Source organism: Zea mays, chromosome 9 (genome assembly GCF_902167145.1).
Source record: "Zea mays cultivar B73 chromosome 9, Zm-B73-REFERENCE-NAM-5.0, whole genome shotgun sequence".
In the NCBI taxonomy this organism is placed as follows: domain Eukaryota; kingdom Viridiplantae; phylum Streptophyta; class Magnoliopsida; order Poales; family Poaceae; genus Zea; species Zea mays.
The window spans coordinates 47,372,800-47,384,117 of record NC_050104.1 but is presented as its reverse complement, the minus strand read 5'-3'; the positions used below and the strand labels follow the sequence as shown (position 1 = coordinate 47,384,117).

Below are 11,318 nucleotides of genomic sequence, written 5' to 3'. Positions count from 1 at the left end.
CAGCGGCGTGAAACACACTTGTAGGTAAACACCCTTGCAGCACAGGCCCATATAATTTAGCAAGGTTCCAAGGTCTACCCGCAGTCTCGAATGACATGTGGTTTGTTTTGTTTTTCTTGATCACCAATTCATCATGCTTAACATGAACTTTTCAATCTTCCTATTGCAGATTGCAAGCATTGTAGCTTCTGGTATTCAACCTCTCCATAACCTCACAATGTTGGTAAATATACCATACCTTATTTCTTGGCATATGTGGTTATTTGTGTAGAAATAGATTGATCTGCGCACCTTAGTCAAGTTCTATAGTGATATAGGATTCCCAGTTCTCCGGCCTGCAGCGCTGCATTGTGCAATTATACAGTTTTTAAAAAAGAAAAGAGGACAATTCCAGCCTCTGCAGCCCCACAGCCATTTTTTACAAAAGATTCTGCTCAATCGCTGATGAATGACATATGGGAACGGGCATACTCAAATAGAGGAAAATCAAATGCAAGGTTACCGTATGGGAACATTATTTGACCCATTGCCTGTCTGTTTGCAGAGGTTCATTGACTAGAAGGTTGGTGCAGGGGAGAGTGTGTTGTGGACTCAACAACAAATCGAGAGAGGTTTCACAGGTTGGTTCACAGACATAACCGCCCTTTACTGATTGAAGTGAATACTACTTTCGCCTGCATTAATTCCATCAAGCAAAATTTGTTTCAAGAAAATATTGCTTGCTTTTCAGTTCTGTTGTATTACACCACTATTGAAATTCACTCATAGTTCCCTTAGTAGCTTGCTATCCTGTAATGTGCTCGCTTTCCCTAATGGTTTAGCTATTGAGAACCTGATACAACTAAAAGGATGCGCCGGGAAGTATGCAACAGGAGATGAAGTCCAATTGGTACGTTTGCTCGCCATTTGTCACCTTTTTTTAGAATGTGTTCTTGAGCACTTCCTGCTGATGCGTGAGAGGGGATTTTAAAAATAAATAAAATTCTTACTCTCCTGTTGGGCCTCAGATTTGATCGGCTCGTCTTATTAGAAAAATCATAATTATTACCAATTCTTACTGCGATATTGTTTAGGATATAATATACTTTAAATATGATTTTAAAACTTTTTATATTTTTCCACAAAATAATTTAAATAAGACGAGCCAATGATTTTGGAATTGGGCCAAGAGCCGCACATGAGTTAGCCGGTCGTCAAGTTGGTGGATCATTTAATATGAGCAATACCTGTCTTGATCACTGAAAGGGAATTAGGCTTACACCTATTTCCTAATTGATTTTGGTGGTTGAATTGCCTAACACAAATAATTGGACTAACTAGTTTGCTCTAGTCTATAAGTTCTACAGGTGCCAAAGGTTCACAATAAGCCAATAAAAAGACCAAGAAAAGGGTTCAAACAAGAGAGCAAAAGACAACCCGAAAGGCACCCTGGTCTGGCGCACCGGACTGTCCGGTGTGTCACCGGACAGTGTCCGGTGCACCAGGGCACTCGAGGCTGAACTCTTCACCTTCGGGAAATTCAGAGGGCGCTCCGCTATAATTCACTGGACTGTCCGGTGCACACTGAACTGTCCGGTGTGCCAGCGGAGCAACGACTACTTCGCGCGCAACGGTCGACTGCAACCACATTAAATGCGCTACAGTGCGCGCCCGAGTCAGAGCACGCGCGGGAGGCGCACCGGACAGTCTACAGGACCTGTCTGGTGCACCACCGGACAGCCCAGAGGCCCCACAAGTCAGATCTCCAACGGTCGAACCCCAACGGTCTGCTGACGTGGCTGGCGCACCGGACAGTGTCCGGTGCGCCATGCGACAGCAGACTACCAACGACCATATTTTGGTGGTTGGGGCTATAAATACCCCAACCATCCCACATTCAATGGCATCCAAGTTTTCCACTCTTCTACACCTTACAAGAGCTAGCATTCAAATCCTCTCCCAACTCCACATAAAGCTCTAGTGATTAGAGAGAGAGAGATTTGTTATGTTCATTTGAGCTCTTGCACTTGGATTGCTTCTTTTCTTTCTCATTCTTCTTGTGACAAACTCAATTGTAACCGAGGAAAGAGACACCAATTGTGTGGTGGTCCTTGCGGGAAATTAGTGTTCCGTTTGATTGAGAAGAGAAGCTCACTCGGTCCAAGTGACCGTTTGAGAGAGGGAAAGGGTTGAAAGAGACCCGGTCTTTGTGACCACCTCAACGGGGAGTAGGTTTGCAAGAACCGAACCTCGGTAAAACAAATCATCGAGTCTCGCTCTTTATTTGTCCACGATTTGTTTTGCGCCCTCTCTCTCGGACTCGTTTACATTTCTAACGCTAACCCGGCTTGTAGTTGTGCTTAAGTTTATAAATTTCAGATTCGCCCTATTCACCCCCCCCCCTCTAGGCGACTTTCAATTGGTATCAGAACCCAGTGCTTCATTAGAGCCTAACCGCTCGAAGTGATGTCGGGAGATCACGCCAAGAAGGAGATGGTGACCGGCGAGAAGCCCGCTACAAGCCACGGGAAAGCTCCATCGGGAGAGTCCCGCAACAAGGGGAAGGAAAAGGAATCCCCTTCACACAAGTCGCGTCGGAGCAGTGACAAGAAGAAGAAGATGAGGAAAGTGGTCTACTACGAGACCGACTCCTCGTCGCCATCCACCTCCGGCTCCGACACGCCGTCCGTAACTTCTAAGCGCCATGAGCGCAAGAAGTTTAGTAAGATCCCCCTACGCTATCCTCGCATTCCTAAACATACGCCATTACTTTCCGTCCCATTGAGCAAACCACCAACGTTTGATGGTGAAGATTATGCTAGGTGGAGTGATATGATGCGATATCACCTAACCTCACTCCACAAAAGTATATGGGATGTTGTTGAGTTTGGTGTACAGGCACCATCCGTAGGGGATGAAGACTATGATGAGGACGAAGTGGCCCAAATCCAACACTTCAACTCCCAAGCCACAACTATACTCCTCGCCTCTCTAAGTCGAGAGGAGTATAATAAGGTGCAAGGGTTGAAGAGTGCTAAGGAGATTTGGGACGTGCTAAAAACCGCGCACGAAGGAGATGAGGTGACCAAAATCACCAAGCGGGAAACGATCGAGGAGGAGCTCGGTCGCTTCCGACTTCGCCAAGGGGAGGAGCCACAAGACATGTACAACCGGCTCAAAACCTTGGTGAACCAAGTGCGCAACCTCGGGAGCAAAAAATGGGATGACCACGAAATGGTTAAGGTTATTCTTAGATCACTTGTTTTCCTTAACCCTACTCAAGTTCAATTAATTCATGGTAATCCTAGATATACACTAATGACTCCCGAGGAAGTGATAGGAAACTTTGTGAGCTTTGAATTGATGATCAAAGGCTCAAAGAAAATCAACGAGCTAGATGGCCCCTCCACATCCGAAGCACAACCGGTTGCATTCAAGGCAACAGAGGAGAAGAAGGAGGAGTCTACATCAAGTAGAACACCCATCGACGCCTCCAAGCTCGACAATGAGGAAATGGCGCTCATCATCAAGAGCTTCCGCCAAATCCTCAAGCAAAGGAGAGGGAAGGATTACAAGCCCCACTCCAAGAAAGTATGCTACAAATGTGGTAAGCCCGGTCATTTCATTGCTAAATGTCCTTTATCTAGTGATAGTGACAGGGGCGACGACAAGAAGGGGAGAAGAAAGGAGAAGAGGAGGTACTACAAGAAGAAGGGCGGCGATGGCCATGTTTGCCGGGAATGGGACTCCGACGAGAGCTCCACCGACTCCTCCTCCGACGAGGACGCCGCAAACATCGCCGTCACCAAGGGACTTCTCTTCCCCAACGTCGGCCACAGGTGCCTCATGGCAAAGGACGACAAAAAGAAGAAGGTGAAATCTAAATCCTCCACTAAATATGCATCCTCTAGTGATGAAGATAATGCTAGTGATGAGGAGGATAACTTACGCACCCTTTTTGCCAACCTTAACATGCAACAAAAAGAAAAATTAAATGAATTAATTAGTGCTATTCATGAGAAGGATGATCTCTTGGATTCCCAAGAGGACTTCCTTATTAAAGAAAACAAGAAGCATGTTAAGGTTAAGAATGCTTACGCTCTAGAAGTAGAAAAAGGTGAAAAACTATCTAGTGAGCTAAGCACTTGCCATGATACTATTACCAACCTTAGAAATGAAAATACTAAACTTATTGCTAAGGTTGATTCTAATGTTTGTGATGATTCGATTTCCAATCTTAGAAATGACAATGCCAATTTGCTTGCTAAGATTGAAAAATTGAATGATTCTCTTGCTAGCCTTAGAAATGAAAATAAACAATTGATTGCTAAGGCTAAAGATTTTTATGTTTGCAATGTTACTATTTCTAACCTTAGAAATGAAAATGATATATTATATGTTAAGATTGTAGAATTAAAATCTTGCAAACCCTCTACATCTACCATTGAGCATACTTCCATTTGTACTAGATGTAGAGACATTAACATTGATGCTATTCATGATCATATGGCTTTAATTAAACAACAAAATGATCATATAGCTAAATTAGATGCTAAAATTGCCGAGCATGACTTAGAAAATGAAAAGTTTAAATTTGCTAGAAGCATGCTCTATAGTGGGAGACGCGCTGGCATCAAGGATGGCATTGGTTTCCAAAAGGGGGACAATGTCAAACTTAATACCCCTCCTAAAAGATTGTCTAATTTTGTGAAGGGCAAGGCTCCCATGCCTCAGGATAACGAGGGTTACATTTTATACCCTGTCGGTTATCCCAAGAGCAAAATTAGGAGAATTCACTCTAGGAAGTCTCCCTCTGGCCCTAATCATGCTTTTATGTATAAGGGTGAGACATCTAGTTCTAGGCAGTCAACCCATGCAAAATTGCCTAAGAAGAAAACTCCTACTGCATCAAATGATTCTAACATTTCATTTAAAACCTTTGATGCATCTTATGTTTTAACTAACAAATCCGGCAAAGTAGTTGCCAAATATGTTGGGGGCAAACACAAGGGATCAAAGACTTGTGTTTGGGTACCCAAAGTTCTTGTGTCTAATGTCAAAGGACCCAAAACCATTTGGGTACCTAAAATGAAGAACTAAACTTGTTTTGTAGGTTTATGCATCCGGGGGCTCAAGTTGGATCATCGATAGCGGGTGCACAAACCACATGACAGGGGAGAAGAAGATGTTCTCCTCCTATGAGAAAAACCAAGATCCCCAACGAGCTATCACATTTGGGGATGGAAATCAAGGTTTGGTCAAAGGATTGGGTAAAATTGCTATATCTCCTGACCATTCCATTTCCAATGTTTTTCTTGTAGATTCTTTAGATTACAATTTTCTTTCCATTTCTCAATTATGCAAAATGGGCTACAACTATCTTTTCAGAGATGTAGGTGTTACTATCTTTAGAAGGAGTGATGATTCAATAGCATTTAAGGGAGTGTTAGAGGGTCAGCTATACTTAGTAGATTTTGATAGACCTGAACTCGACACTTGCTTAATTGCTAAGACTAACATGGGATGGCTTTGGCATCGCCGACTAGCACATGTTGGAATGAAGAATCTTCACAAACTTCTAAAGGGAGAACACATTTTGGGACTAACAAATGTTCATTTTGAGAAAGACAGGATTTGTAGCGCATGTCAGGCAGGGAAGCAAGTTGGTGTTCATCATCCACACAAGAACATCATGATGACTGACAGACCACTCGAGCTCCTACACATGGATCTATTTGGCCCGATAGCTTACATAAGCATCGGCGGGAGTAAGTACTGTCTAGTTATTGTGGATGATTATTCTCGCTTCACTTGGGTGTTCTTTTTGCAGGAAAAATCTCATACCCAAGAAACCTTAAAGGGATTCTTGAGACGGACTCAAAATGAGTTCGGCTTAATGATCAAGAAAATTAGAAGCGACAACGGGACGGAGTTCAAGAACTCTCAAATTGAAGGCTTCCTTGAGGAGGAGGGCATCAAGCATGAGTTCTCTTCTCCCTACACACCACAACAAAATGGTGTAGTGGAGAGGAAGAATAGAACTCTATTGGACATGGCAAGGACCATGCTTGATGAGTACAAGACTTCGGATCGGTTTTGGGCCGAGGCGGTCAACACCGCCTGCTACGCCATCAACCGATTGTATCTACACCGAATCCTCAAGAAGACATCATATGAACTCCTAACCGGTAAAAAGCCCAATATTTCATATTTTAGAGTCTTTGGTAGTAAATGATTTATTCTTGTTAAAAGAGGTAGAAAATCTAAATTTACTCCTAAGACTGTAGAAGGCTTTTTTACTAGGATATGATTCAAACATAAGGGCATATAGAGTCTTTAACAAGTCCTCTGGACAAGTTGAAGTTTCTTGTGACGTTGTGTTTGATGAGACTAACGGCTCTCAAGTAGAGCAAGTTGATCTTGATGAGATAGGTGATGAAGAGGCTCCGTGCGTCGCGCTAAGGAACATGTCCATTGGGGATGTGTGTCCTAAGGAATCTGAAGAGCCTCCAAATGCACAAGATCAACCATCCTCCTCCACGCAAGCATCTCCACCAACTCAAAATGAGGATGAGGCTCAAGTTGATGAAGGAGAAGATCAAAAAGATGAGCCACCTCAAGATGACGGCAATGATCAAGGGGGAGATGCAAATGATCAAGACAAGGAGGATGAAGAACCAAGACCGCCACACCCAAGAGTCCACCAAGCAATTCAACGAGATCACCCCGTCGACACCATCCTCGGCAACATTCATAAGGGGGTAACCACTAGATCTCGTGTTGCACATTTTTGTGAGCATTACTCTTTTGTTTCCTCTATTGAGCCACACATGGTAGAGGAAGCACTACAAGATTCAGATTGGGTAGTGGCGATGCAAGAGGAGCTCAACAATTTCATTCGGAATGAGGTATGGCATTTAGTTCCACGTCCTAATCAAAATGTTGTAGGAACCAAGTGGGTCTTCCGCAACAAGCAAGACGAGCATGGTGTGGTGACAAGGAACAAAGCCCGACTTGTGGCCAAGGGGTACTCACAAGTCAAAGGTTTGGATTTCGGTGAAACCTATGCACCCGTAGCTAGGCTTGAGTCAATTCGTATATTACTTGCCTATGCTACTTACCATGGCTTTAAGCTTTACCAAATGGACGTGAAAAGTGCCTTCCTCAATGGACCAATCAAGGAATAGGTCTATGTTGAGCAACCTCCCGGCTTTGAAGACAGTGAGTATCCTAACTATGTATATAAACTCTCTAAGGCGCTTTATGGGCTCAAGCAAGCCCCAAGAGCATGGTATGAATGCCTAAGAGATTTTCTTATCACTAATGGCTTCAAAGTTGGAAAGGCCGATCCTACTTTATTTACTAAAACTTTTGACAATGATTTGTTCATATGCCAAATTTATGTTGATGATATTATATTTGGGTCTACTAACGAATCTACATGTGAAGAATTTAGTAGGATCACGACACAGAAATTCGAGATGTCAATGATGGGGGAGTTGAAGTATTTCTTGGGATTTCAAGTGAAGCAACTCCAAGAAGGCACCTTCATTAGCCAAACAAAGTATATTCAAGATATTCTAAGCAAGTTTGGGATGAAGGATGCCAAACCCATCAAGGCACCCATGGGAACCAATGGGCATCTCGACCTCGACACGGGAGGTAAATCCGTCGATCAAAAGGTATATCGGTCGATGATAGGCTCTCTACTCTATTTATGTGCATCTCGACCGGATATTATGCTTTCCGTATGCATGTGTGCAAGATTCCAAGCCGACCCTAAGGAAGCTCACCTTACGGCCGTAAAACGAATCTTGAGATATTTAGTTTATACTCCTAAGTTTGGGCTTTGGTACCCTCGGGGATCCACATTTGATTTAATTGGTTATTTGGATGCCGATTGGGCGGGGTGTAAGATTAATAGAAAGAGCACATCGGGGACTTGCCAGTTCTTGGGAAGATCCTTGGTGTCTTGGGCTTCGAAGAAGCAAAATTCCGTAGCTCTTTCTACCGCCGAAGCCGAGTATATTGCCGCAGGTCATTGTTGCGCGCAACTACTTTGGATGAGGCAAACTCTTAGGGACTACGGTTACAAATTAATCAAAGTTCCTCTTCTATGTGATAATGAGAGTGCAATCCGCATGGCAGATAATCCCGTTGAGCATAGCCGCACTAAACACATAGCCATTCGGTATCATTTCTTAAGGGATCACCAACAAAAGGGAGATATCAAGATTGCATATATTAACACTAAGGAACAATTAGCCGATATCTTTACCAAGCCACTAGATGAACAAACTTTTAACAAACTTAGGCATGAGCTAAATATTCTTGATTTTAGGAATTTCTTTTGATGTTTTGCACACATAGCTCATGAATATGCCTTTGATCATGTCTCTTTTATATGCTATGACTAATGTGTTTTCAAGTATATTTCAAACCAAGTCATAGGTGTATTGAAAGGGATTTAGAGTCTTCGGCGAAGACAAAGGCTTCCACTCCACTCCATCAACTCATCCTTCGCCGTCGCTCCGAGCAATTCTTCGTCTTTGGTATAATCTTCACTCATATGTTATTTACCAAAGGGGGAGAAAGTAGATAGAGGGCTTATATTTCACTCAAAGTATCCGTTTTTGGCGATTCATGCCAAAGGGGGAGAAAGTATTAGCCCAAAGCAAAAGGACCGCACCACCACCAATTTTCAAAAATTTAAAAGGTCTTGAAATGATGAATTTTTCAATCGGTATCTTATTTTCTCAATTGGTATCTTATTTTCGAGAAAATAGCACCTTCAAAATTTGGTATCTTAAAACCCTCTTGAATACTAAGAGGAGGAATTTATTGAGGGGAAGTTTTGTTTAAGTCAAAGGAAAAGCATTGGAAACAGGGGGAGAAAATTTCAAATCTTGAAAATGCCTCTCAAAATCTTATTCATTTATCTTTGACTATTTGCAAAAGAACTTTGAAAATAATTTACAAAAGAATTTGCAAAAACAAAACATGTGGTGCAAGCGTGGTCCAAAATGTTAAATATAAAGAAACAATCCACGCATATCTTATGAGTATTTATATCGGCTCAATTCTAAGTAACCTTTGCACTTACAATTATGCAAACTAGTTCAATTATGCACTTCTATACTTGCTTTGGTTTGTGTTGGCATCAATCACCAAAAAGGGGGAGATTGAAAGGGAATTAGGCTTACACCTATTTCCTAATTGATTTTGGTGGTTGAATTGCCCAACACAAATAATTGGACTAACTAGTTTGCTCTAGTCTATAAGTTCTACAGGTGCCAAAGGTTCACAATAAGCCAATAAAAAGACCAAGAAAAGGGTTCAAACAAGAGAGCAAAAGACAACCCGAAAGGTACCCTGGTCTGGTGCACCGGACTGTCCGGTGTGTCACCGGACAGTGTCCGGTGCACCAGGGCACTCGAGGCTGAACTCTTCACCTTCAGGAAATTCAGAGGGCGCTCCGCTATAATTCACCGGATTGTCCGGTGAGTCACCGGACAGTGTCCAGTGCACACCGGACTGTCCGGTGTGCCAGCGGAGCAACAGCTACTTCACGCGCAACGATCGACTGCAACCGCATTAAATGCGCTACAGTGCGCGCCCGAGTCAGAGCACGAGCGGGAGGCGCACCGGACAGTCTATAGGACCTGTCCGGTGTACCACCGGACAGCCCAGAGGCCCCACAAGTCAGATCTCCAACGGTCGAACCCCAACGGTCTACTGACGTGGCTGGCGCACCGGACTCTCCGGTGCGCCATGCGACAGCAGCCTACCAACGGCCATATTTTGGTGGTTGGGGCTATAAATACCCCAACCACCCCACATTCAATGCATCCAAGTTTTCCACTCTTCTACACCTTACAAGAGCTAGCATTCAATACAAGACACACCAAAGAGATCAAATCATCTCCCAACTCCACACAAAGCTCTAGTGATTAGAGAGAGAGATTTGTTGTGTTCATTTGAGCTCTTGCGCTTGGATTGCTTCTTTTCTTTCTCATTCTTCTTGTGACAAACTCAATTGTAACCGAGGCAAGAGACACCAATTGTGTGGTGGTCCTTGCGGGAACTTAGTGTTTCGTTTGATTGAGAAGAGAAGCTCACTCGGTCTAAGTGACCGTTTGAGAGAGGGAAAGGGTTAAAAGAGACCCGGTCTTTGTGACCACCTCAACGAAGAGTAGGTTTGCAAGAACCGAACCTCGGTAAAACAAATCATCGTGTCTCGCTCTTTATTTGTCCACGATTTGTTTTGCGCCCTCTCTCTCGGACTCGTTTACATTTCTAACGCTAACCCGGCTTGTAGTTGTGCTTAAGTTTAGAAATTTCAGATTCGCCCTATTCACCCCCCTCTAGGCGACTTTCAATCACAAAAACTATTTGCAGACCAAGCGTGTGCGAGATGGCATATGGAGAAGCCAGGAGTATGTTAATATACAAAATACTGACTAATTATTTTTCTCAAATTGTTCTGATACTGGAGAAGTTTAAGAGTGTCCTTGACAGAGATGGCACACTCGACAATATGCCAAGCTCGATCTGCCAGGAGACTCATGATCACAAGAACTGGCTTGCTCATTGGGTCCAAATGCTCAAGCATAGCCAGCCATATCTCTCTGGGCCTCCTCCGCCAAAATTGTTGTAACTATTCATCATTCAGTACCTTCTCCCTTCCAAACCCTGCTAATCCGATAGGCAACAGAATGCAATTTCAGTTATTTTCTGTCTATAGACAAAAAAAAGATTAGTAGTAGTAGTAGCACAATTAGCGCTTGCTTCGCTTCACCACGGTGTTCTCTCTTTCAATCAATACACAAGATGTGAATACAAAGGTTGCTGAGAATGCATCTTCAAGGGCTTGAAATGGTTGAGATCGTCACATAAGAACTCATCTGACTTTTCATGTTTATTTAATATAGCAGCTTCAAAATCAAGTCCGACTTCCAAGAAGAGCAAGGATGACGATGATTCTGATGAGGACGAGACAGATGAAACCAATTGCCTTTTAATGGTCTATGTTATCATTCAAAATTGTCTTATGTTGACACTATGTATATATGCTATTCACAATAACAGAGCCATTCATGCTGTTGGGCGCCTTGGATGAACTATCTTTTCTTCAACAAAGATGGAGCTCATGCAGATTGATTTAGTCCCTTTCTTGCAACGTAACATATATTTCATACAATTTTTTTACTCCTGTTGCATTGTACGGACACTCACCTAGTATTATATATATTGTGTGTGGATGAGGCCTCCATTTCGGATTTCACCTCGGACCCCTAAAAAGTTAGGAACGGCCCTCTTCATTGTCGTGCCACACAGCT

The 11,318-nt window shown here is 43.1% G+C and overlaps 1 long non-coding RNA gene across 2 annotated transcripts; it reads left to right on the top strand.

The window, feature by feature from the left end:
- Positions 1 to 204: 204 nt before the first annotated feature.
- Positions 205 to 11,064, top strand: LOC103638330 (uncharacterized). Of its 2 annotated transcripts, none has more exons than XR_558700.3 (4): positions 205 to 223; positions 545 to 620; positions 822 to 889; positions 10,914 to 11,064. It is a non-coding gene; the product is annotated as an uncharacterized lncRNA (long non-coding RNA). The 2 variants fall into 2 exon arrangements; XR_002749225.1 differs by having other exon boundaries at positions 10,911 to 11,064.
- The last annotated feature ends 254 nt before the right edge of the window (positions 11,065 to 11,318 follow it).